This window comes from Bos indicus x Bos taurus, chromosome X (assembly GCF_003369695.1).
Source record: "Bos indicus x Bos taurus breed Angus x Brahman F1 hybrid chromosome X, Bos_hybrid_MaternalHap_v2.0, whole genome shotgun sequence".
Lineage (NCBI taxonomy): Eukaryota > Metazoa > Chordata > Mammalia > Artiodactyla > Bovidae > Bos > Bos indicus x Bos taurus.
In genome coordinates, this window is record NC_040105.1 from 67,448,048 (window position 1) to 67,473,583 (window position 25,536).

The 25,536-nt window shown below is 39.7% G+C and overlaps 1 long non-coding RNA gene across 25 annotated transcripts in view; it reads right to left on the reverse strand.

Annotated features, from left to right (window-relative positions):
* Positions 1–25,536, reverse strand: part of LOC113886947 — an 83,297-nt gene that overhangs the window by 26,382 nt on the left and 31,379 nt on the right. For 21 of the 25 annotated variants that reach the window (XR_003509588.1, XR_003509595.1, XR_003509594.1 and 18 more), the window contains one exon: positions 10,777–10,904. The exons of 1 other annotated variant lie outside the window; for it this stretch is intronic. This is a non-coding gene — a long non-coding RNA (uncharacterized LOC113886947). Of the gene's footprint in view, positions 1–10,776; positions 10,905–14,479; positions 14,494–25,536 lie in introns of all 25 variants that reach the window. 3 more of the 25 variants (XR_003509603.1, XR_003509601.1, XR_003509596.1) reach the window with 2 other exon arrangements.

The window sequence follows — 25,536 nt, forward strand, 5'->3', positions numbered from 1 at the left end:
TACTTATATACAATGGAATATTACTCAGGTATTAAAAAGAATGCATTTGAATCAGTTCTAATGAGGTGGATGAAACTGGAGCCTATTATATAGAGTGAAGTATGTCAGAAAGAAAAACACCAATACAGTATATTAACGCATATATATGGAGTTTAGAAAGATGGTAACGATGACCCTATATGTGAGACAGCAAGAGACACAGATGTAAAGAACAGTCTTTTGGACTCTATGGGAGAAGGCAAGGGTGGGATGATTTGAGAGAACAGCATTGAAGCATGCATATTACCATATGTGAAATAGATCACCAGTCTAGGCTCAATGAATGAGACAGGGCGCTCAGGGCTGGTGCACTGGGATGACTCTAAGGGATGGGATGGGGAGGCAGGTAGGAGGGGGGTTTGGGATGGGGGACACATGTAAACCCATGGCTGATTCATGTGGGTGTATAGCAAAAACCACTACAATATTGTAAAGTAATTAGCCTTCAATTAAAATAAATAAATAAATAATTTTTTAAATTAAAAAAAATTCTGAAAACAAATGATACACAGCTGAAAGTAGTTTAGCAAACAATAGTCATTGCTAGATAATACCAGCTAAATTAAAACATTCATCACTACATTATATATATGGATGCTGGATAATTTTTTAAAGTAATAATTTGGAAAACAGGGCATAACTAAATGTTAAATATAACATTAACACATATTATCCTTTTTGGAACCCATATCAGATTGTCTCAGGGCATATACTTACTAGGGCAATGTGATGTTTAACAAAAGTAAGCTGAAGTTACTGCAATAATAGTACAAAGTCTACAGATAATAAATGCTGGACAGGGTGTGGAGAAAAGGGAACCCTCTTACACTGTTGGTGGGAATGCAAATTAGTACAGCCACTATGGAGAAGAGTGTGGAGATTCCTTAAAAAACTGGAAATAGAACTGCCTTATGATCCAGCAATCCCACTGCTGGGCATACACACTGAGGAAACCAGAAGGGAAAGAGACACATGTACCCCAATGTTCATCGCAGCACTGTTTATAATAGCCAGGACATGGAAGCAACCTAGATGTCCATCAGCAGATAAATGGATAAGAAAGCTATGGTATATATACACAATGGAGTATTACTCAGCCATTAAAAAGAATACATTTGAATCAGTTCTAATGAGGTGGATGAAACTGGAGCCTATTATACAGAGTGAAGTAAGCCAGAAGGAAAAACACCAATATAGTATACTAACACATATATATGGAATTTAGAAAGATGGTAACAATAACCCTGTGTACGAGACAGCAAAAGAGACACTGATGTACAGAACAGTCTTATGGACTCTGTGGGAGAGGGAGAGGGTGGAAGATTTGGGAGAATGGCATTGAAACATGTAAAATATCATGTAAGAAACGAGTTGCCAGTCCAGGTTCGATGCACGATACTGGATGCTTGGGGCTAGTGCACTGGGACGACCCAGAGGGATGGTATGGGGAGGGAGGAGGGAGGAGGCTTCAGGATGGGGAACACATGTATACCTGTGGCGGATTCATTTTGATATTTGGCAAAACTAATACAATTATGTAAAGTTTAAAAATAAAATAAAATTTAAAAAAAATTAAAAATGGTAAATAAAATACTGAAAAAAAAAGTATATTATAACAACACTTGGAAATTTTGGAATAGCACATTAAGTCTTTAACAATATACGCCTTCAGGAATTTTTTTCATATATGGAGTAATGTACTCCAGTGACGTCAACTGGTTTTAGGAGAAACACAGTCCTTAGTACCTGATGTAAAGACATCATCCATGTATTTTTATTTTGTTATTACATTTTAAAAATTGCTAGTGACAAACCAGAGTAACAAAGCTAAAAGTAAGGATACTGAATTAAACCAATTGTATATCAGCACTATACTATACTGCACACAAACACTGATGTCATACTTTATAAGCCAGAACCTATAACTGAACAAAATTAAGAAATGAAACAAGAACCCTTGAAATTTCTCAAATGAATATTTGGCTAACTGCATAGTCATTAGGTTACTGTACTCTCAATCAAAACCATACTTGTGATGTAAGCAAAAGGGTGATATGTTGTGTATTAATACAGTACTAGAGTCTTGCGGGGAGAGGGGACCTTTGTGTCCATAAGGCGACAACAAACTTTGAAATATTTCCCGACACAAAAACCCCCATAAATTCAGGAGCAAGACACCTAAAATTATAGGAAAACAGCCACTGTAATAAACATAAAACATACACTAATCTACTTTAAAAATGTCACATACCTCAGTGAATGTAGAGATAAAGTTAATGACTTTAGAATGAAATAAACAGCTTTAATCAACACAAAAATATTTTTGACTCTTTAGTACTATTAGATTGTGAAGTTAATGGAAGTTACCATTAACAACTTTCATTTCTGGAGGAGAGTAAGAGACCAAGCTTCTGATGAGAGTGATAAACCTAACATATCTGAAAGGCATCATATTATGGGTAAATTGAGTAACAGAGTTTCCATTTCGTCTGCTTTTTGTCCATTAAACTATGTAAAATCTGAATTAACTTTTCTTGGAGTTATATGAGTGAAAACCTCACTCCTATCAGGAGGATCTACAGTAATTGGCAAGACCACTACTTTACATATCTGATGATCAAAGTGATCCTCAAATAAGAAAATCACACTGTAGATAATATGCATGCCATATATAACCTACCACAGTTGAGAATCACAGTGCCCTCAAGAACCTTACAATATTATGGTTTTCTTACCATCAGTGGAGCATTACATTGAGAGTAATAATCCCTGAAGGGAAGTATGCAACCAATACCACCAATACAAGCTGTGGAAAATTAAGTACTGGTAAATTTCTACAATCACCGCTTCTTGTTCAAAGAAATACACAACATTTAGAGGTATACGGTAAATTGTTGAGTAAGACACTAAAGGGACCAGTAAACAGCCTTATTAATATCTTCAACAACCAGAAAACACAAACTTAACAAACTATTGGACCTTAAAATCCTATTACTCCTTAAAATTACTTAAATGTCTAACAATAAAAGACACTCAACAACAATCCTAAAACATATCAGTGACTCAGAATGGAGGAACCATACTGTAATGTTACTGAAAAACTGGGGAGCATTTCTGGTCTGTAGTGATTTCACAAAGGGTGCTGACAGGTAGACGAATGAGGTATGACATAAAAGCTATTATAGTGGTTATCTTGTGTCCACAAGATGGCGCCAAATTCCTACCAATCTCAACATTTGGTTACATAACAGAGATACTAAACTGCACTGCTGATGACACTTATCGCCTACATTTATATGAACATCAAACCATCTAAATTCCCAAAGGGCAATGATGCATGTACCAACTGAATACAAGTTTGGATTAGTGACAACTTGTCTACAGTTGAGTTACAAATCTGGAAATGCCCATTACAACCTATGAAAATGTCACACTATTACCTCAGATTTAACAGGCAGTGGAATTAATAACGAAACAAGGGTCATAAAATATTGGAGCCCAGAGAATGATGCATATATTTACAACTAAAGTTACCTATGTAATTTGACTTGTCAAAGGTCCCTTCAGAACCAAACTTAGAATGCAAGCTCATCACCTGACAAATAGCAGTGTGGGTAAATTTAGTACAAAATATCATTTAACTCTGAGACAGTGCCAAACCTAATATTTAGAAATATGCCAGGATAAAAGTAGCTATCAATATGTTGGAGAGGGCAGTGTTGTAAAATAATTTGCAAATGATAATGGTAAAAAATCAAATATGTTTATGAAATGTTCAGCATAAAGGACCAACAGCATACATAATATAACTGTTTCTCCACCAAGTGCCTTTATTACTGACGTGCTGATCTCCAACGCTACAAGCAATGCATTACTAGGAGTAATTTTCTTAAAATTCATCTAATAGCTTATAAAGGATAATACTATAAGGACAAACAAAATATACAAATCCATGGTAATGGGTCTTTTTGTCCAAAACACAGCACCAAATCTATCAAGACTTACGAAAGATATGATGGGTAGTTGCCAGATATTCAGACAAAAATGACTCCCTAAAAAAGCACACAGGCACCTAAGGATACCTAGCAAATTTTCCTGTTAAAAAAAACTTATTGTACTGGCATAGAATCAAGGGATCCTAATAAAGTACAACTGCAAGAGCCCCTGAGATGTTGACTTGTAATATCACCTCTACAGGGGCAAAGCAGAGTAGGCAACTGGGAAACTCCATACACTCATACTGTTAGGTATATTACAGTAGTAGCACTACTTAATGTAAAGGATAGCTATCTCTGCCATAAAGTGATAAGACCAAACTGCTCATAGAAAACTGACATCCTAGTAATATCAAATGGCTACATTATTGCACTACAAATTCCAATTAGTGGTTCAATATTTCAAAGATGGGTGCCAAATCTGTGACTTTATTGAACAACTTGACTGTACTGCCTATTAGCACAAGATGGAAGTAGCCCAACCAGGTAAATTACCATTGCACCAAAAAACACTGACTGGCTTAGTATACACATACTCATGAATATATATAGTTCCTAGAAATAAAGGACCTTAAAATACAATGAGTTTTTCAATAAGCATTAGAATTTTACCAAAAATTTTATTAGGGCTAAACTTTGGAACATCATGCTCTGCACCAGAGATGTGCAAAGGATGAGATTGTGCCATTACATTTGATTTTCTTGCTCATTTGTCCATAGAGAAATGAAAATTGGAAATTTGTTACAATCATATGCATGGGAAGATTTGCTGAGTTTAGCTGCTAGTTGGGTGTTACATTACATCTAAAGAATCAATTAAACTAGAAAAATGGAGTAGCATCACGTCTAAGACATTTATCCTACCTCAGGACAGCCAATTCCCCAGCAGTGGCTGTCTATAACACAGCAGTCTACAGGAGTATACTTAGGAGATGGACAACTAGAAAAGGGGTTATGTGCTTTCAAAGAACCAAGTACTTCAAAGACATTTTTTTTTAAAACTAAGAAAGCCCATCCATACTACCAATGTAGGGAATTGTCCATATAACCTTAACTTAATGAAAATTCAAGTAACATGTATCTAGCCAGTAGAATGCTTAAAAGGAACAGCAATGGCTACTACTAGTATTAACAGAGATTATCTGGGAAAATACAACCCAGTCCATCAGGGGATAGTTGAGAACCACAAAATTCAGAATCCTAGTTAGCTAAGACAAAAAGTGCTAGCACTATACAACAGCTTCTTGTCCACTCATAGGAAAACTGCCCTTAGATCCAATGGGTGGAGAATCTATGGCAAACATGATTCACAAAGAGTAGGAGCACTATGGGTGACAAAATTATGTTAGTTTATTCTGGATAACAAGTTCACTGAAGACAGGCACTATTACTAACTAGGCATTAAAGAATTTCACCATCTAAAAGATTGTTACGTATGAGCAAAGCTATCATTAGGCAATTCTGGTTTCTTCTAAGTACTGGGGTGCATGATGGAAAGCATTTCACAATATGCTGAGAGGTTCTAGAAAAGGGCCTTTGTATGGATGGGGTCTAGGACAAACTATAATGAGACCTATGTTTCTACTTCACACACTCTAGCACAATATAGAGGGAGCAGCAAAGGCAAACTAACCTTCACTTCCAATTATGTCACAGCATGGTACTCCTTCAAATCACTGAAAAAGCCAGGCATGGAAGTATATTCATGGATCCCACCAATACTCCATGGATACAATAAAAAGTATTTCTCTCTCCCTCCCCCTGCACCTTGTGGAAACCTGACCCTGTTCATAGTTCCCACATGTACAAAACCATATGGTTTTCACTTAAAAACTCCATTTGTGTGTATGTGTGCTAGAATCTGAAACTGATGATTCAGAAGATGGTTTTATTCCCATCTATGCCAGTATGTCATTTTAGAAGCTTAAAATAAACCAAATCTTTCCTTTCTTGACTGCTTTTAATATGTGGTTGACGGTTAGATGTGAACCAGGAAGTGCAAAGGAACCTTAAAAACTAAGCACAGAAAGCAACTCATCCAAAGGATGGGTAACTCAATACAGGGTAATAAAGGCAAAGTGCAGTGGACATTCTGGCAGTGATAAAAGATTACCTATATCAATGTCTGTGGGCATCACAAAACTCCATGGGCTATGTATAACACAAACTAAAGGCATCAGGCTCATTCCTCCTCCCAATGAAAGCAAGAATAATCTTTGTTGCCTTCATTGCAAACCTGTTCGAGATGATTCTTGAGGTCAATGCCCGCAACCATCCTTCTAGTTAAACCATCTCACTACATCCTGCTCTAGTCCTAACATAAGGTATGGGATTTCTTAAATCTTTTATTTTGGAGTCTCATCCAAGACTTCCTAACTGTAGAGTCCATGCTGAACTACTGCACTTAGTTAAACATCTGTCTGGACAGCCTTCTGGCCATGGTAAGCAGAAGCCAGTGAAAAGTACAGTGAACTCAAAGACATCCCATCCCTAGGGACAGCTGGAATTTCACCAATACTATGATAGGAGACCCCTCAGGGGACCCAGAATCTTGTCTTGGGGAACAAATGTCGAATGTTGCTTCCTACTGTCCAGTAGGGGAATTCTCACCTTTAAAGAGTTCTGGCTTCCTTTATTAAGTGAACATTAGTTCCAGTAGCCTCTGAAACTTCTCAATAGGTTAACTTCTCTTAACCTTATCCTCAAGTGTAAAACATGGAAACTAAAAAGTGCTTAAAGTCAAGTTACTGAAGCAGATGGCCTACAATCTAATGTCTGTAGTTATGTATGTTGCTTAACTATCCTGTACCTATGAGACAGGAAGATTCTTTGAGGCTTGTTGAAATCCACAAAAAAATCTTTAAGATCTTAACAGACTTGATTACCCATTGTAATCCCTCTCCCATTAACCCCCAAATTGAATAGTGGTAAGCACTAAGGAAACACTATTAGGACACAGGCTGGCACATCAATCCCACAGGAATGAGAAGCCAGGAAAAGAGTGGAGAGGATTCTCAGATGTAATAATAAAGGCATTTCAAGTTTGGAACTTTCTGTATAGAGATGATCATCCCTGAGGTCCATTTTCAACATAGTGAAGAGCTTGGGAGTGAAACGGAGAAGAGGCAAAAGAATAATTTTTTTTCAAAGTCACTGCTAATAACTATAGTGATTATAGTTCACTATAGTTCACTCACTCAATGAGTGAGTGAGTGAAAGTCGCTCAGACGTGTCCGACTCTTTGTGACCCCCATGGACTATACAGTCCATGGAATTCTCCAGGCCAGAATACTGAAGTGGGTAGCCTTTCCCTTTTCCAGGGGACCTTTCCAACCTAGAAATCAAACCAGGGTCTCCTGCTTTGCAGGCAGATTCTTTACCAACTGAGCTATGAGCTATGAGGGAAGACTATTCAATCAGTATTAGTTTCAGTTCAGTCGCTCAGTCATGTCCAACTCTTTGCGACCCCATGAATCACAGCAGGCCAGGCCTCCCTGTCCATCACCAACTCCCGGAGTTCACTCAGACTCACGTGCATCGAGTCAGTGATGCCATCCAGCCATCTCATCCTCTGTCGTCCCCTTCTCCTCCTGCCCCCAATCCCTCCCAGCATCAGAGTCTTTTCCAATGAGTCAACTCTTCACATGAGGTGGCCAAAGTACCAATAGGGCTGTATAATAGAGCTGGGGTCATCCCCCACTAAGGTGACAAAAACCTGTATCCCGTGATTTCTACAAGATATGCATCCTTCCCTCCATGCTGCCCCAAATACTTCCTCTGCTGCTCATCAGCTTGATATCACATTCCCATTCCACAGGAAACCACCCCTTCCCTACTGCTTTGGTGGCCTAAAATGGCAGCCACAAGCAGTCCCTCTTCTAGCACTTGAACTCACTCAGAGTGTACACAATCACTGGCTCCCAAAACACACAGAACCAGGACGGGCATTAAGGGGGCAGTGGTGAGGCTGAGCCCTGCCAAGAAGATGGGATGATATGAAGATAGCTACTGAGATCATGTGATGATGTCAGACTGATGACTGATTTCTTCAAAGCACTATGCTGTCTTCTTTGAAACTGATTCCAGATAGATCTTCCATCCCTCCACTTCTTCCCTCAAACCCTTATTCCTAGCTATCTCCTTTACCTTAACATGAAAAGTGAAAGTGAAGTAGCTCAGTCGTGTTCGGCTCTTTGCGACCCCATGGACTGTGGTCCACCAGGCTCCTCCATCCATGGGATTCTCCAGGCAAGAGTACTGGAGTGGGTTGCTACGTCCTTCTCCAGGGGATCTTCCCAACCCAGGGATTGAACCCAGGTCTCCCGCATTGCAGGCAGAACGCTTTACCATATGAGCCACCAACTCTCAAATACAATACCTAATAGCATCAAACTATACGACAGGAAATACTGACTACCCCACAGCTATTCCTTATCTTTCTCTTAATTGTTTCTTAATAGACGAAAAGCCAAGACTCCAAAATCCCTGAAACGTCAAAAGCAAAAGTACTAAGAGAGCTCATACAGTTTGCCTGAGTTTTCAATCTAGCTTAGGGCAGGCCAGACAAGCCACCCACAGCCAACCCCTAGATCTCAGTGTTCACACATAGAAACTGATAGGGCCTAATCAGGCAATTAGTCTATTCAACTTTATAGAATATGGATTTGTATTTCTTCTATTAACCATACATCCCTTATCTTGAGGCTCGGGAGTGGCACCATCCACCCCAAAATAGCTCTGGTGTTAACAACAGCCCCAAAGAACTTAATCAATGTCAATCATCTTCTGAGATGTATAAGTTCTTCTGATACAGTACCAGGCTGTCAACCATGGCAAAGTCTAATAATGCCAACTGAGTCCTAGTCCTACCACCCTGCTCCTTGGACCTAAAGGCATCTCTCAGATTCTGCCTGCAACTACCTTACAGTTTGATGTGAGGGGATATTACGCATCCAATAGCAGAACAAATGTAAGTGATTACATTTCCCAATATTTGGCATTCCTTGGAGGCCAGAGTGAAATAAGTAACTTCCTAGACAGACTAAACTAATTCATAGGCACTGTGAAATGAGAGCTCACTAGTGGTATGGTACAAGACTAAAGATTAATGGGAGAAACCTACAAAGGGCACCCTAAATTGCCCTGTTCACCCTCTTAGTAGGTCAGTTGTCATCAAAATTCCTGCTGTCATGAACACTTATTTACTTAACAGCCAAGCTGCTACTAAACTAGTTCAGTTACCTGGGGTTAAAGCCTCATAGGCAAAAGCAGGAAGGTAAGGCACAGAGAATAAGCCACAGTCTAAAAACAGAAGCCTTCAACAAGTAAGCCATTTTAAAGGTAACCACACAACCACCATTTTAAAGGTAAAAGGAGAAGTCTTGCTGCTAAGTCACTTCAGTCGTGTCCGACTCTGTGCGACCCCATAGACAGCAGCCCACCAGGCTCCCCTGTCCCTGGGATTCTCCAGGCAAGACCACTGGAGTGGGTTGCCATTTCCTTCTCCAATGCATGAAAGTGAAAAGTGAAAGTGAAGTCACTCAGTCGTGTCCGACTCTTTGCAACCCCACGGATTGCTGCCCACCAGGCTTCTCCACCCATGGGATTTTCCAGGCAAGAGTACTGGAGTGGGGTGCCATTGCCTTCTCCAGGAGAAGTCTTAAGATTATACAAATGAGGCACCAAGAGGCACATAATTCACTCTTCAATGACTCCATAAAACCCCTCAGTTGTCTGGCTCCAGACAGGAACTCCCAAAAGCCAGCACACCAGAAACTATAGCTGAATCACGGATGCTCCCAAGCTCCCAGGAGATAATGAGGCCCAGAGATGGTGATCCCTACCCCACACTTATATTCCAAAATAAGGATAAATGACCCCCACCATACTCCCATCTGCTTTGCTGAGAATTTTATGAGGATTTATTTATTGTATTAAACCTGCCACCTTTCCCAGGCAGGTGGTTAAACTCTGAATATGAAGGGCTGGAGAAAGTGGAGGTGAGAAGGAAGATTAAAAAAAAAAGTATTAGACTCAGATAAATGAAAGGGGCAAGAAGGAATAACTGTATGTACCAGGGGAAGGAGAGTGAAACATGAATCTACAAGGGGCCTTGAATAAGGGCTAAGAGTGTGGACACTGCAGTATGATCACCTGGGTGTAAATCCCTGTTTTGCAAATGACTTGCTGTCTGACCTTTGAAAAGTCATCAAAGACCTTTGACAAGACTGTAAGCTACAGTTTTCCCACCTGTAAAATGTGGGTAAGACTACTCATAGCACCTAAATTAAATGCTTTAAGTCAGTATTAAATGCTTTAATAATAACATAATAATGAACAGTGTCTAAAACACAGGAACTACCTAATTAACGTTAGTTGCTTCTAAATCTAGGCTTCAGCAATCTTGGTCTATCAGTCACTCTGTTTTCTTTGCTGTTTCAGTCCTGACACAGTGATGCTATTCTCACTAGGGCCATGTGACCAGGAAAGAAACTGTGCCAGGTCTAAGGGCTTGTGCACATTACAACGGAAGTGACTCGCATGTACATGAATTAAGTATATTTAAATGTCAACATGAAAAAACTTGAGATCTAGAAATTCAGAAACTTCAAGACCATGTCAAAGCTGAGGGCCAATAAATAGAAAGCTTCTCAATCCCAAATGAGTCCCTGGAAAAGGAGTAAAGCCGTTCAAAAAGGCTGCAGCCAAATCTGGAGATACAGGTCTGATACCCAAAGCCTACCTTCGTACCCTGTTGAAGCAGGTCTCTGTTAGGGCAGTGAGCGCTAACAGCCCCAACCACTGCCAGAGAAGCGTCTTTGAAGAACAGACAGTGATCAATTCTCCCTCTGTGCACAGCCATTTTCTTTCCTATTAAAAAAAAAAAAAAAAAAGAACTCATTTAGAAAAAACTGTCCTGTTGTAGAAGGCTAACTGCCCTTTAGCTGAATCGAAGGTTTATCTGCTGAGAAACCACAGGTATTTCTTGAACAAATATCTAAGTGCATACGGGTCATCTGTTGCCAAGCAAATATTGGGAAATTTTCATAGCATTGAAGGTTAGCCAGGCTTCTCTTCCTTTGTTAACTGTGAGTTAACTGAATCCCAAACAATTCAAAGCTTTCCTTGGAATGTAAAATGCTATGAAGTGAGCCTTCAAAGTATAACTTAAAAAGCATTCTGGTCTTGTTAACATTATTTTCTTTCCAATTCACTTTGATTATCTGTACGATGTACGTGCTATTAACACCAATGATAACTTATTTATCAGAGGATGTGGGAAAGATAGTATCTCCAAGGCCTATGAGAGGTAATAACAGGAATACAGACACAGATAATTCAATTTGGGCACAGAAAAGCTCTGGTTTTAATGGATTTCCTTTAACCAACTGGACTGTGCATTGTAGTTTATAAATTACTCTGTAGTTTAAAGGAATAAAACTTTCCCTCTCTGATAGAAAGACAGCACAGCTCTCTTCCCAGCAACATGAAAGACAATGGGGTTGAATGACTGCTCACCTAACTTAACTCTACAATCCTCAGTGGAGGAGATGGAAAGTCAAACAGAGGCTCAGAACCTGAAGACAGAAGAATCTGAATTTCCAAAGTTGAACCTGGGCTGAAACATCTGAGGCAAAACAGTTGACTTGATGGCAGGTTGACTCCCAGGAATCTCTATCTCGGTAGCCAGATAAAGGAAGCAAAAGGCAGCTCTCTACTTGGGAAGTCAACTGAATACTCTGGAACAAGTCTCATTCTAAAGTACTTTGGGGAGAAGGAATAAACTGGAAGACCAGGATTGACACACACATATACATATATATTATATATAAAATAGGTAACTAATAAGGACCTATTGTGTAGCACAGGGAACTCTACTCATAGTCTGTAATGGTCTATATGGGAAAAGAATCTAAGAGAGTGGATTTATGTGTATGTATAACTGATTCCCTTTGCTATACACTGGAAACTAACACAACATTGTACATCAACTACGCCAATAAATTTTTTTAAAAAATTAAAGTGCTTCTTCTATAAAGTGTAGTTAAGTTGCAAAAACATGTGTATAATAAGGTTGTTAGGACAGAGACACCACAAGCGAAAATACCAGAGAGGTAAAGGTTAATTAAGAAAGTCCAAAGATGATGCTGTAGTATCTTGGGGCAACTAAAAGCTTAGGCTCTTCCATCAGAAGACACAGGTTCAAAAAGGGAGTCTACAGTTTACTGGCTGGCCATTCTTGGCTTAGTTTTGAACTTCTCTTAGTTTGATAACCTGTCTTTGAAATGTAATAAAAATGAAACTAGCTCCAGAATTGATGAGGTTACTACATCAAAAGCAATTAGAACAATTTTAGGCTTGGTTATCTCTAAAATGAACCAACCTGGGAGGAAATGGCCTTTATTAAAGGTCTTTTCTATATGGTTCACTGTCTGCCATGTTAGAAAAACAGATGGGAAGATAAATGTCATATCCAGGTGTTCTATTAGAAGGGCATCCCAGTTAACCTTCTGAGTGCATCTACTTTGCTAGTCCAGCATTTAAACCTAAACGAGTGGGCAAATCTTAAAAGAGTTCCTGATCTTTCTAGGAGCACCATTATCCCTGGACATTGAAAACGACCTCAATTTACCTCCAACTAAAATTAGAGATACCAAGGGAACATTTCATGCAAAGATGGGCTCAAAAAAGGACAGAAATGGTATGGACCTAACAGAAGCAGAGGATATTAAGAAGAGGTGGCAAGAATACACATAAGAACAGTACAAAAAAAATCTTCACGACCCAGATAATCATGATGGTGTGATCACTCACCTAGAGCCAGACATCTTGGAATGTGAAGTCAAATGGGCCTTAGAAAGCATCACTACGAACAAAGCTAGTGGGGGTGATGGAATTCCAGTTGAGCTATTTCAAATCCTACAAGATGATACTGTGAAAGTGCTGCACTCAATACGCCAGCAAATTTGGAAAACTCAGCAGTGGCCACAGGATTGGAAAAGGTCAGTTTTCATTACAATCCCAAAGAAAGGCAATGCCAAAGAATGCTCAAACCACCACACGAGCGCACTCATCTCACACACTAGTAAAGTAATGCTCAAAATTCTCCAAGCCAGGCTTCAGCAATACGTGAACCGTGAACTTCCAGATGTTCAAGCTGGTTGTAGAAAAGGCAGAGGAACCAGAGATCAAATTGCCAACATCCGCTGGATCATAGAAAAAGCAAGAGAGTTCCAGAAAAATATCTATTTCTGTTTTATTGACTATGCCAAAGCCTTTGACTGTGTGGATCACAAGAAACTGTTGAAAATTCTGAAAGAGATGGAAATACCAGACCACCTGACCTGCCTCTTGAGAAACCTATATGCAGGTCAGGAAGCAACAGTTAGAACTGGACATGGAACAACAGACTGGTTCCAAATAGGAAAAGGAGTAGGTCAAGACTGTATATTGTCATCCTGCTTATTTAACTTACATGCAGAGTACATCATGAGAAACGCTGGGTGGAAGAAGCACAAGCTGGAATCAAGATTGCCGGTAGAAGTATCAATAACTTCAGATATGCAGATAACACCACCCTTATGGCAGAAAGTGAAGAGGAACTAAAGAGCCTCTTGATGAAAGTGAAAGAGGAGAGTGAAAAAGTTGACTTAAAGTTCAACATTCAGAAAACAAGATCATGGCATCTAGTCCCATTACTTCATGGCAAATAGATGGGGAAACAGTGGAAACAGTGTCAGACTTTATTTTGGGGGGCTCCAAAATCACTGTAGATGGTGACTGCAGCGATGCAATTAAAAGACGCTTACTCCTTGGAAGGAAAGTTAAGACCAACCTAGACAGCATATTGAAAACCAGAGACATTACTTTGCCAACAAAGGTCCATCTAGTCAAGGCTATGGTTTTTCCAGTGGTCATGTATGGATGTGAGAGTTGGACTGTGAAGAAAGCTAAGCGCCAAAGAATTGATGCTTTGGAACTGTGGTGTTGGAGAAGACTCTTCAGAGTCCCTTGGACTGCAAGGAGATCCAACCAGTCCTTCCTAAATCAGACCGGTCATGGGTATTCATTGGAAGGACTGATGCTAAAGCTGAAAGTCCAGTACTTTGGCCACCTCATGCAAAGAGTTGACTCATTGGAAAAGACTCTGATGCTGGGAGGGATTGGAGGCAGAAGAAGGGGACGATAGAGGATGAGATGGCTGGAGGGCATCACCGACTCGATGGACCTGAGTCTGAGTGAACTCCGGGAGTTGGTGATGGACAGGGAGGCCTGGCGTCCTGCGATTCATGGGGTTGCAAAGAGTCGGACACGACTGAGCAACTGAACTGAAACTGAAACCATCACTGATGATGAGAGGGAGTCTACAGAGTCAAGACTCTAGGGATGAACTGCTTGAGTCACTCTGTGACAACTGGGGAGCAATGTTACCGAGTTTAACTCACCTCAATTATTGAAGCTGAAAAAAAAAAAAAGAGATATTAGCTTTACTTCCTCACCATTAAAACTAAGTCAAAGCACACACAGAAAGTGTATAACACCATGTGCTCTGCTAATGTGAACTACTGCTATCCAAAGACTGTTACAAAAGAAATAGACTGCTGTGTGGAATAGAACAAATAGGTAAGATATGATAAAGCAGTATTTGAGAAGGATTAGTCATATTTGGCAGAAAGTGCTAGGAAAACATTAAAAGGTTAAAATAATCTTTCAACCATTAAAAGTGTTATCAACCAGTGAAAGTCAAAGGGACAGAGGCATCTCATAACACAGGACTGAAAGAGGAAGGCCAAAGACAGTAGATGACAGCAGGGCACAGAATGATTACCTTTGTCAGAGGTGAGACTAAATTGTGAAAGGATGTAGGGTTATATGGACAACATCTGTTTCTTGAATAAGGGTCTAATTACTTTACACTTGACCTCTTGTTTTCAGCTTATCAAGAGGTACAAAACAAACAGAAAATAATCAGGTTTCTAACCAGTTTATAATAAAAGAAATTATCAGGGAGATATGTACACAAGATATTGCCATAAGTATGTTAACTGCATTGATAATGTTCAGATTTTAGTTTTTAAAAAACTTAAAATAATTCTAATGTCTAATAAAGAGGTAGATGTTATACAAAAAAATCATGGCTCAATTGAGATTAGTATGCGTTCACATTTAAAGACAGGGAAATAGTTTGTTAATTTAAGAGCTATTTAAAAATGTTATCAGCATATATACACATACTAAAAAGAAATGAACCAAAAATCAGAGTGGTTTTGGATATTCTTTTAATTGTGCTAAGATATTTTATTTCAAATTTTTACAATGAATACTTATGCCTTTCATAATGTTTAATACATTGTATAATGGGGGGAAATTATTCTTTGAGTAATAGATATAGACTTGAACTTATTCCTCCCTGCTGCTGCTACTGCTGCTAAATCGCTTCAGTTGTGTCCGACTCTGTGCGACCCCGTAGACGGCAGCCCACCAAGCTCCCCCACCCCTGGGATTCTCCAGGCAAGAACACTGGAGTGGGGTGCCATTGCCTTCTCTGTAAAGGTCCCCAAAAAATACGAAAATAAGAGGGAAAAGAAGAATGTAAAAGGCAAATATTCAGGAAATGGACAATTCTACACAACACATACTGATCTCTATTAAAAATTACTGCTAAAGAAAAATATATTTAAAATCACATAAAACTATTTATCCAATTAGTGGTATTGTGTAATTTTAATTAAAAAAATAGACACTGATGCCAAAGGTATCCTAACTAAAATAAGAATACATTTTTGTTAATTTTTGGAGAGCCTGTGCTAATATCAGTATTGATGCCTCATAATTCCAGCAGACCCAAAGTTTTATCTTAGTACTGCAGGGCCAATTTCAAGATTTTTATTGCAAGAGTTAAATAATTCTCTATTAAAGTTTACTATGAGTAATTTGATGAGCTTAATAAAATGTGGAGACCAAACACATTACATGTATGTTGTAGAGTAGGACTATCCATTAGATAGTAAACAAAATGTGGTTTATAAACAAACTGTGTATGTAAACAAATATGTACTAATATATGATATATAAACACAAAATGTGTCATATAAACAAACTGAATGCATAAACTGTGACATATGTATTACATACACACACAACGAAATATCATTTTGCCATTAAAAAAAAAGCAATAGAGTTCTGGCACATGCAACACTGATAAACCTTGAAGATGTGGTAAGTAAAATAAGCCACACACAAAAGGACAAATATTATATTGCTCCAATTATATGAGGTACCCAGAATAGGCAAATTCGCAGAGACTGAAAGTAGATTAGAAGTTACCAGGCACTAGGGAGAGAGGGAGTATGACAAATGTACCATAGTAACTAATATAGGGGAACCTGAGTAGGGGATATATGAGAACTCTTTGCAACTTTTATGCAAATTGAAAACTGTTCTAAAAACAAAAAGTTTATTTTAAAAATGATCAGAATAATGATATCCACCTTCCTTTAAATTTTACTCTATAAATAGGTTACCACACACTTTGATTTTTCCATGTGCTAAAAATCAGACTTATTACAGTCTGAGGAAGGAAAATGAATCAAGTTTATAATATCCTTATTGAGACCCCTGAGGTGCAAGGAAAACTTGGGGATAATTTTTGTGGTATAGTGCTAAAATACAGGTTAAAGAATCCACAGTTTTGTATATTTTGAAGAAAATTACTTAAGCAACTATAAAATGGTTAAATAAGAACACTGTAGTATATACACTAAAACATTTCTGGATGGGCAATGAAGATCACCTTTAATAAAAATTGTTCATATTTTTACCAACTTTCGCAAAGATACTAACATAGGAAAACCATATAGAAACACTCACAGAAGGAAACATGGATCATGTTTTCATTGTATCATTATTTGTGAAAGGAACAAAATGCTTTAAACTGTTAAATTATACTAGGCATGAATTTTATTTTCAAACTAAGAGCCAAGTATTCTGATGTATAGTCCAGAGTCACATGTTATATGCCAATACTGATAATTTTTAGAACCTGGAATTGAATGACTTGTGTATGACAAGGGGTCCTGTTTAAGGTATGCAAAAACACATGGCAAGACAGAGGACTATGAATATTATAGTTGTGAAACATATCATGAATATTACTTTGATAAAACTATCTCAACCAAGAACACAAGCAATTTGCAGCAACAGGCATGCAAGAAAGCACAGATCATGAAACATAGTACTCTTTCTGCTCTAGCTCTTCTGTTATGCATACTCTGATTAAAATCACCCTGCATATTAATTTTAACATGTAAATTTTCCTGTTAAAAAGTCCATGTATGTATATATATATGTCATATGACATCTTTATGGTACAGCTGACAGGAAAAAAATATATAATAGCAGCTGGGAAAAACAAAAACTGGGTAGAATTGACACAAAATAGAATGATGAAAAAACTCAGATGGAGACAACTCTAGATAAATAGTCATTGACACAAATATTATTATATTGTTGTTGTTCAGTCACTAACTTGTGTCCGACTCTTGGCAACCACATGGACTGCAGCACGCCAGGCTTCCCTGTCCTTCACTATCTCCTGGAGTTTGCTCAAATTCATGTCCATTCAGTCGGTGATGCCATCCAACAAACTCATCCTCTGTCGCCCACTTGTCCTCCTGCCCTCAATCTTTCCCAGCATCAGTGTCTTTTCCAGTGAGTCGCCTCTTCCTATCAGGTGGCCAAAGTATTATATAGAACCAAGAAATTTAGAGTATATGGAATGGTGTCACATTATCTGTCAGTGACAATTAAACTGGAATATTTTCAAAGGGCAATCTAGCAACCTAATGAATCAGATTTATTAGATGTGCATACTTGGACTTCCCTGGTGGTCCAGTGGTTAACAATCTGCTTGTCAATGCAGAGGACACAGGTTCAGTCCTTGGTCCAGGAAGATCCCACATGCCACAGGGCAAATAAGCTCGCATGCCACAACTACAAAAAGCCCACTTGCAGCAACAAAGACCCAGCACAGCCAAAAAAATAATAAATGTGCATACTGTCTTTACTCATAAATTATCATACAGAATTACTACTGCAAGTACCCCTCAACAAGTGTATGAGATACATAAAAATAGAAATGAATGTGTAACACACTGTTTGCATGTAGGGCTGACATACATCGTATTGTATCCATATTGGTATTACATGCATACCAATGTTTACTCAACATTTAATGAGCACCTACTAAGTAACATGCAGTTTTAAAAGATGGAATCACACCATTCTGAAAGGACAAAGATGCTTGGTCTATAAAGACACAAACCATTGTATGTATCAACAAGGAGCTTACCTAGCAGCAGCAGCAACAACCAAATGGCCACTAGGCTGCCAATTAATCAGGGGTTATAAGGAAATATGCAAGATGGCAGGCCACCTTATGTTATTCCAATCTAATCTGAGTCTCAGGTGTTAATTCTTAACAGATGCCTACATATTCTACTATATACCTTTGAGTTCCATGACTCTGGTAGAACTTCATTGGTTTTAAAGATGTTGAAAGTAGGTAAGTCTATACCCTAAATTACAATGTAATTTCAGACCCAAGTTGCAAAGCTTGTATGATATGCCAACTGTTCAATCCTGGGTACTGACAGACATATCATATAATCTCTTAACTATAAAATAATAGAACCAAAAGTATCTAATTACCAATTATAGATCAGTCACTAAAATTTCTACAAGATACACTGATCCCTTGGGCTTGGATCACTAGATTTAGTCTAACATCAGAGGGAACATTCTGGTTCAAAGGAACCCCTCAAGCAGAACTTAAGCCAGACACTTAACATTACTTCAACACATTTTTAAGCTTCTACAAAGTGAAATAAATTGGAAATGATGCCAGGCTGCCATGGTATCATGATTCCAAGAGAAAGGAATGGATGATGATCAACAACATGAAGTAAAAAAGGACAAAATTCATCTAGAGATATTGTGAAAAAGGCTGTATTTATGACTGACAGGATTCCTGACCCAGACTTATAATAATTTTAGCAAGAACATCTAATGGACAAAAGTAGGTTCCTTGGAACTTCTAATAATTGGAATTTAAGCCTCTAGGTCGCAATGTATATGGTAGGAAGTCCACTGTGACAATACCAAAAGTCCTTTAGAAAACACAAGCTACCAGTGTTAGCTTGGTTCAGTTCAGTTCAGTTCAGTTCACTCAGTCATGTCCGACTTTTTGCGACCCCATGAATCGCAGCACGCCAGGCCTCCTTGTCCATCACCAACTCCCAGAGTTCACTCAAACTCACGTCCATCGAGTCAGTGATGCCATCCAGCTATCTCATCCTCTGTCGTCCCTTTTTCTTCCTGCCCCCAATCCCTCTCAGCATCACAGTCTTTTCCAATGAGTCAACTCTTTGCATGAGGCGGCCAAAGTCCTGGTTACTTGGCCCCAAATATGGATTCTGCCTTAGGATACAAATTTGGTGATAAAATTCCCCTGAAGTTCAATGTTGCAAAGTCCTCCTCTCTCTTCTTATCTTGGCTTCATATCTTCTATACTGTTAGGTAACCTTCCTTTCTATGTACCATGTACTTTATTAAACATCCCCTAGCTTCTCATCTCTTGGAGAAAACCTAGAACCTACTGCATGTATAAATTATGAACTATATCCATGGTACAAGAGGCATTTAATGCATACAAGTTGAATAAAAAGCCAATCAAAAAGAATAAATGAGTGATGCTATGCTATGCTATGCTAAGTCACTTCAGTCATGTCCGACTCTGTGCGACCCCGTAGACAGCAGCCCACCAGGCTCCCCCGTCCCTGGGATTCTTCAGGCAAGAATACTGGAGTGGGTTGCCGTTTCCTTCTCCAATGCATGAAAGAGAAAAGTGAAAGTGAAGTCGCTCAGTCGTGTCTGACTCTTAGTGACCCCATGGACTGCAACCTACCAGGCTCCTCCATCCATGGGATTTTCCAGGCAAGAGTACTGGAGTGGGGTGCCATTGCCTTCTCCAAAATGAGTGAAGATAGCTTTAAAAAGAAAACCTCTTATTAGAACATTAGTTTAAAGACCACTGTGCAAAAGAAGCATCACTGCGAACAAAGCTAGTGGAGGTGATGGAATTCCAGTTGAGCTATTTCAAATCCTATAAGATGATGCTGTTAAAGTGCTGCACTCAATATGCCAGCAAATATGGAAAACTCAGCAGTGGCCACAGGACTGTAAAAGGTCAGTTTTCATTCCAATCCCAAAGAAAGGCAATGCCAAAGAATGCTCAAACTGCCACACAATTGCACTCATCTCACACGCTAGCAAAGTAATGCTCAAAATTCTCCAAGCCAGGCTTCAACAGTACATGAGCCGAGAACTTCCAGATATTCAAGCTGGATTTAGACAAGGCAGAGGAACCAGAGATCAAATTGCCAACATCCACTGGATCATAGAAAAAGCAACAGAATTCCAGAAAAACATCTACTTATGCTTTATTGACTATACCAAAGCCTTTGACCATGTGGATCACAGCAAATTATGGAAAATTCTTCAAGAGATGGGAATACCAGACCACCTTACCTGCCTCCTGAGAAATCTGTATGCAGGTCAGAAAGCAACAGTTAGAACTGTAATGGAACAACAGATTAGTTCCAAATTGAGAAAGGAGTACCTCAAGGTACTGTCACCTTGTTTATTTAACTTATATGCAGAGTACATCATGCAAAATCCTGGGCTGGATGAAGCACAAACTGGAATCAAGATTGCTGGAAGAAATACCAATAACCACAGATACACAGATGACACCACCCTTATGGCAGAAAGTGAAGAGGAACTAAAGAGCCTCTTCATGAAGGTTAAAGAGGATAGTGAAAAAGCTGGCTTAAAACTCAACATTCAAAAAACTAAGATCCAATTCTATCACTTCATGGGCAAATAGACAGGGAAACAATGGAAACACTGACAGACTTTATCTTCTTGGGCTCCAAAATCACTGTGAATGGTGACTGCAGCCATGAAATTAAAAGACGCTTGCTCCTTGGAAGAAAAGCAAAGACAAACCTAGACAGCGTATTAAAAAGCATAGACACGTGCAGATGAATGGATAAGAAAGCTATGGTACATATACACAATGGAGTATTACTCAGCCATTAAAAAGAATACATTTGAATCAGTTCTAATGAGGTGGATGAAACTGGAGCCTATTATACAGAGTGAAGTAAGCCAGAAAGAAAAACACCAATACAGTATACTAACACATATATATGGAATTTAGAAAGATGGTAACAATAACCCTGTGTAGGAGACAGCAAAAGAGACACTGATGTATAGAACAGTCTTATGGACTCTGTGGGAGAGGGAGAGGGTGGGAAGATTTGGGAGAATGGCATTGAAACATGTAAAATATCATGTATGAAATGAGATGCCAGTCCAGGTTCGACGCACGATACTGGATGCTTGGGGCTAGAGCACTGGGACGACCCAGAGGGATGGTATGGGGAGGGAGGAGGGAGGAGGGTTCAGGATGGGGAACACATGTATACCTGTGGTGGATTCATTTTGATATTTGGCAAAACTAATACAATTATGTAAAGTTTAAAAATAAAATAAAATTAAAAAAATAAATAAAAAGCAGAGACATCAATTCGCCAACAAAGGTTCATATAGTCAAAGCTATGGTTTTTCCAGTAGTCATGTATGGATGTGAGAGTTGGACCATAAAGAAGGCTAAGCACTGAAGAACTGATGCTTTTGAACTGTGGTGTTGGAGAACACTCTTGAGAGTCCCTGGGACAGCAAGGAAATCAAACTGGTCAATCCTGAAGGAAATCAACACTGAATATTCATTGGAAGGCCTGATGCTGAAGCAGAAATTCCAATACTTTGGCCACCTGATGCAAAGAGCCAACCCTGATGCTGGGAAAGATTGAAGGCCAGAGGAGAAGGGGACCACAGAAGACAAGATGGTTGGATGGCATCACCAACTCAACGGACCTGAGTTTGAGCAAGCTCCAGGAGATGGTCAAGGACAGGGAAGCCTGGCATGCTGCAGTCCATGGGGTTGCAAAGAGTCGGACATGACTGAATGACTGAATAACAACAAGAACTGGAAGTCCAGTGGTTAGGACTCTGTGCTTTCACTGCCAAGGACTTGAGTTTGATCCCTGGGTGGGGCATTAAAATGGACTTCCCTGGTGGCTCAGATGGTAAAGCGTGTGCCTGCAATGCAGGAGACCCGGGTTCAATCCCTTGGCTGGGAAGATCTCCTGGAGAAGAAAATGGCAACCCACTTCAGTATTCTTGTTTGGGAAAGCCCATGGATGGAGGAGCCTGGTAGGCTACAGTCCATGGGGTCACAAAGAGTCAGATACGACTGAGTGACTTCACTTTCACTTTTACTTGGGGCATTAATATCCTACAAGCCATGCTGAGTGGCCAAAGGAAAAAAAAATGCAGAATATGCCCTATTTAAAAAATAAATAAAGGATTTCTCCAGATTCCTCCATTTCCTGGTGGCCTCCTAGTTACCATGCCAGAGGGTCAGCCATTCACCAGTTCCTTTGGCTGGTTTCCAGTAAAATTCTTACCTCCCTTACTGCCTTACAGCCTACGATCCTCTGCAGCCTTGAAAATTATGATCCCCTCATTGGATCTATCATTTGTGCTGCTTGTAACAAAAACTTTACAAAAATAGAGATAAAATATAAAAATGTATAATAAATCTGGTCTTTAAACCCTGTTCCAAGCACAGATCTCCCAAAAAGCCTGAGTGATGGTATGTTCTTTTGTTATTCATAAGAAGTCCCTTTTGAGCACACCTGAATTTATGGTAACAAAGTGACTCAAAATGGGCTCTTAGTTTCCAGAGAGAGGGAAGTGCCATGCCAGGAAAACCAAGCGTACTAGTAGATTGTTGGAACTTTCAGCCCTATCCTCTAAGACCTGCAGAGAGAGGAAAGGGGTTGGAGGCTGAACTAAGTGGCCAATAAGACCGAAATAAAACTCTAGAAACCCAGAGCTCAAGGAGCTCCCTGGTTGGTGAACACTTTGATGTGCCAAGAAGGTGACATATCCTGAGCCCAAGGGGCGATGGCATGGAAACTCCAAGACTCTGTCCTATGTATCTTTTTCACTTGATTGCTCCTGAGTTGTATCCTTTATAATAAGACTGTAAATATAAGTATAGTACTTTCAGGGAGTTTTGGAAATTATTCTCCCAAATTAACAAACCCAAGATGGTCACAGGAATCCCTAAATTTAGCTCACTAGTCAGAAGGTTAGGTTGCCCTAAGAATTAATAAAGGGAATGAGGTCTTCACAAACACTTTTTGGATCAGGTGTTAATTTGAGGTAGTTAGCATCAGAATTTAATTAAAGCCAGGTGGTGTCAGAGAGTCAGCAAGCTAGTGTCAGAACAGTATCAATCTCTCACTGTCAACCTACCAACTAACTAAATTACTGAGTTTTTCCCAACATAGTATGTCTTCATTAAGAAAAAAAAAAATCAAAGAAACCAAACATCCCAGAAGAAATAATAATTACTTATTTACACCTGTCTCAAAAGATAACTAATATACACAATATTGTAAAGCAAGTATCCTCCAACTGAAAAATAAATTTTTAAAAACTTTTTTAAAAAAAAGATAATGTGAACATTCTGTGTCTAGACAAATGTCAACATTTTAAATTTTGATGCAGAAAAATGCATCAAAGGGGTTATAGCAAGTTCTTCAATTTCTGATAAGGGAAAAAAATAGTATTGCTTGAATTATGCCCATCTAGCACAATCAGTTTTTAAATCTTCTGAAATGGAGAGGCCTGTTACTTTAAACTGTTGTAACTCTCAGTTTTCTAATTAAATTCATGAGAAACCATAGAACAAAACTTTACTATTCCCTTGGGTTTCTTTCATAAAGAATGGTTCCTTGAAGACCAGTTTCCAAATTAATGTGTGGGGAAGGAATGACACCCAATTTTTAAAATTAACATACTTCTCTCAGTTAACTATTTGCAACAGTATGATGAGGAAAAAGGGAAGGAAAAAAATAGTCAATATATCAAAGATTTTGTTGTCCTAAGATGGTAGAGGAATAGGATGGGGAGACCACTTTCTCCCCCACAAATTCATCGAAAGATCATTTGAACGCTGAGCAAATACCACAAAACAACTTCTGAACGCTGGCAGAGGACACCAGACCCCCAGAAAGGCAGCCTATTGTCTTCAAAAGGAGGTAAGACAAAATATAAAAGATAAAAAGAGAGACAAAAGAGTTAGGGATGGATAACCATCTTGGGGAGTGAGTCTTAAAAGAGAAGTTTCCAAACAGCAGGAAACTTCACCGGCAGGTCTGTGGGGAGTCTTGGAATCTCAGAGGGCAACATAACCGGGAGGAAAAAAATAAATAAAACTCACAGATTATGTGCCTAATGGCAACTCCCAGTGGAGAAGTACGCCAGATGTTTGTGTCTGCCACCAGCAAGTGGGGACTGAACAGGGAGGCACCGGCTGCACTGCTTAGGGTAAGGTCGGGCCTGAATGCCCTGAGGGCAAACTGAGGGAGCTAACCTGAGATAGCAACCCAAACCATGGCATAGCCAGAGAGGAAAAAAAAAAGAGGAAAGAGAAAGAGAGAACATTCCCATGAAAAGCTCTAACCTAAGGCACTGCCGGACCAATCACAGAACAAAGGACTGAGCAAATACCAGAGGAGAGTTAGCCCACTGCGGACTGGCCCATCCCCCGCCGGTGGTGGTGGTGGTGGTGGCAGCCAGAGACGGAAAGGGGCAAACTTGTCCCCAGAGACAGCATTCCCTACCAAACTACAAGCAGGCTTCCAGTTGCTAACCAAGTCTTCCAGGGATCCTGGACGGTTGACATCAGCCAGGAGGCTTGCAGCCAGAGATCAACTCTCCAGAGGAGACACATGGCACACCTGAGACAACGCACCCAGGAAACCAAGGAGCTGGGACCGGGAAGGTGATAAGACACACTGTACCTGGGGAGAGTGTGCTCGCCAAGCACCTGGTCTGTACATGGGGAGAGTGCACTTGCCAAGCACCTGGTCGCCTGAGCTGCTCAGACCTGGGAAGGGCACAAAACGTAGGTCGAACACAGTCTGTGCATTTGTGGAGTACCCGGGAACCTGAACCTGAGCGGCTTAGACCTGGGAAGTGCTCACAACCCAGGGCCCACCTCAGACAGTTCCCCAGCAGAGCAACTTGGAGCCTGAGCAGTGTAGACCGAGAAAGCACACATGCCGTGAGTGAGGGCAAACCCAGTGTGGCCAAGACACTGCAAGCACTCCCCAAACACACCAGTGATATTTGTTTGCAATGTTCATCCCTCCCAGCAGCACAATTGAACAAGTGAGCTCAAATAAATGACCACCTTCGCCGCCTTGTGTCAGGGCGGAAGTTAGATACTGAAGAGACTTGCAAACAGAGGAAGCCAAAATAAAGAAGAGGGAACTGCTTTGGAACTGACAGGTGCAACAGA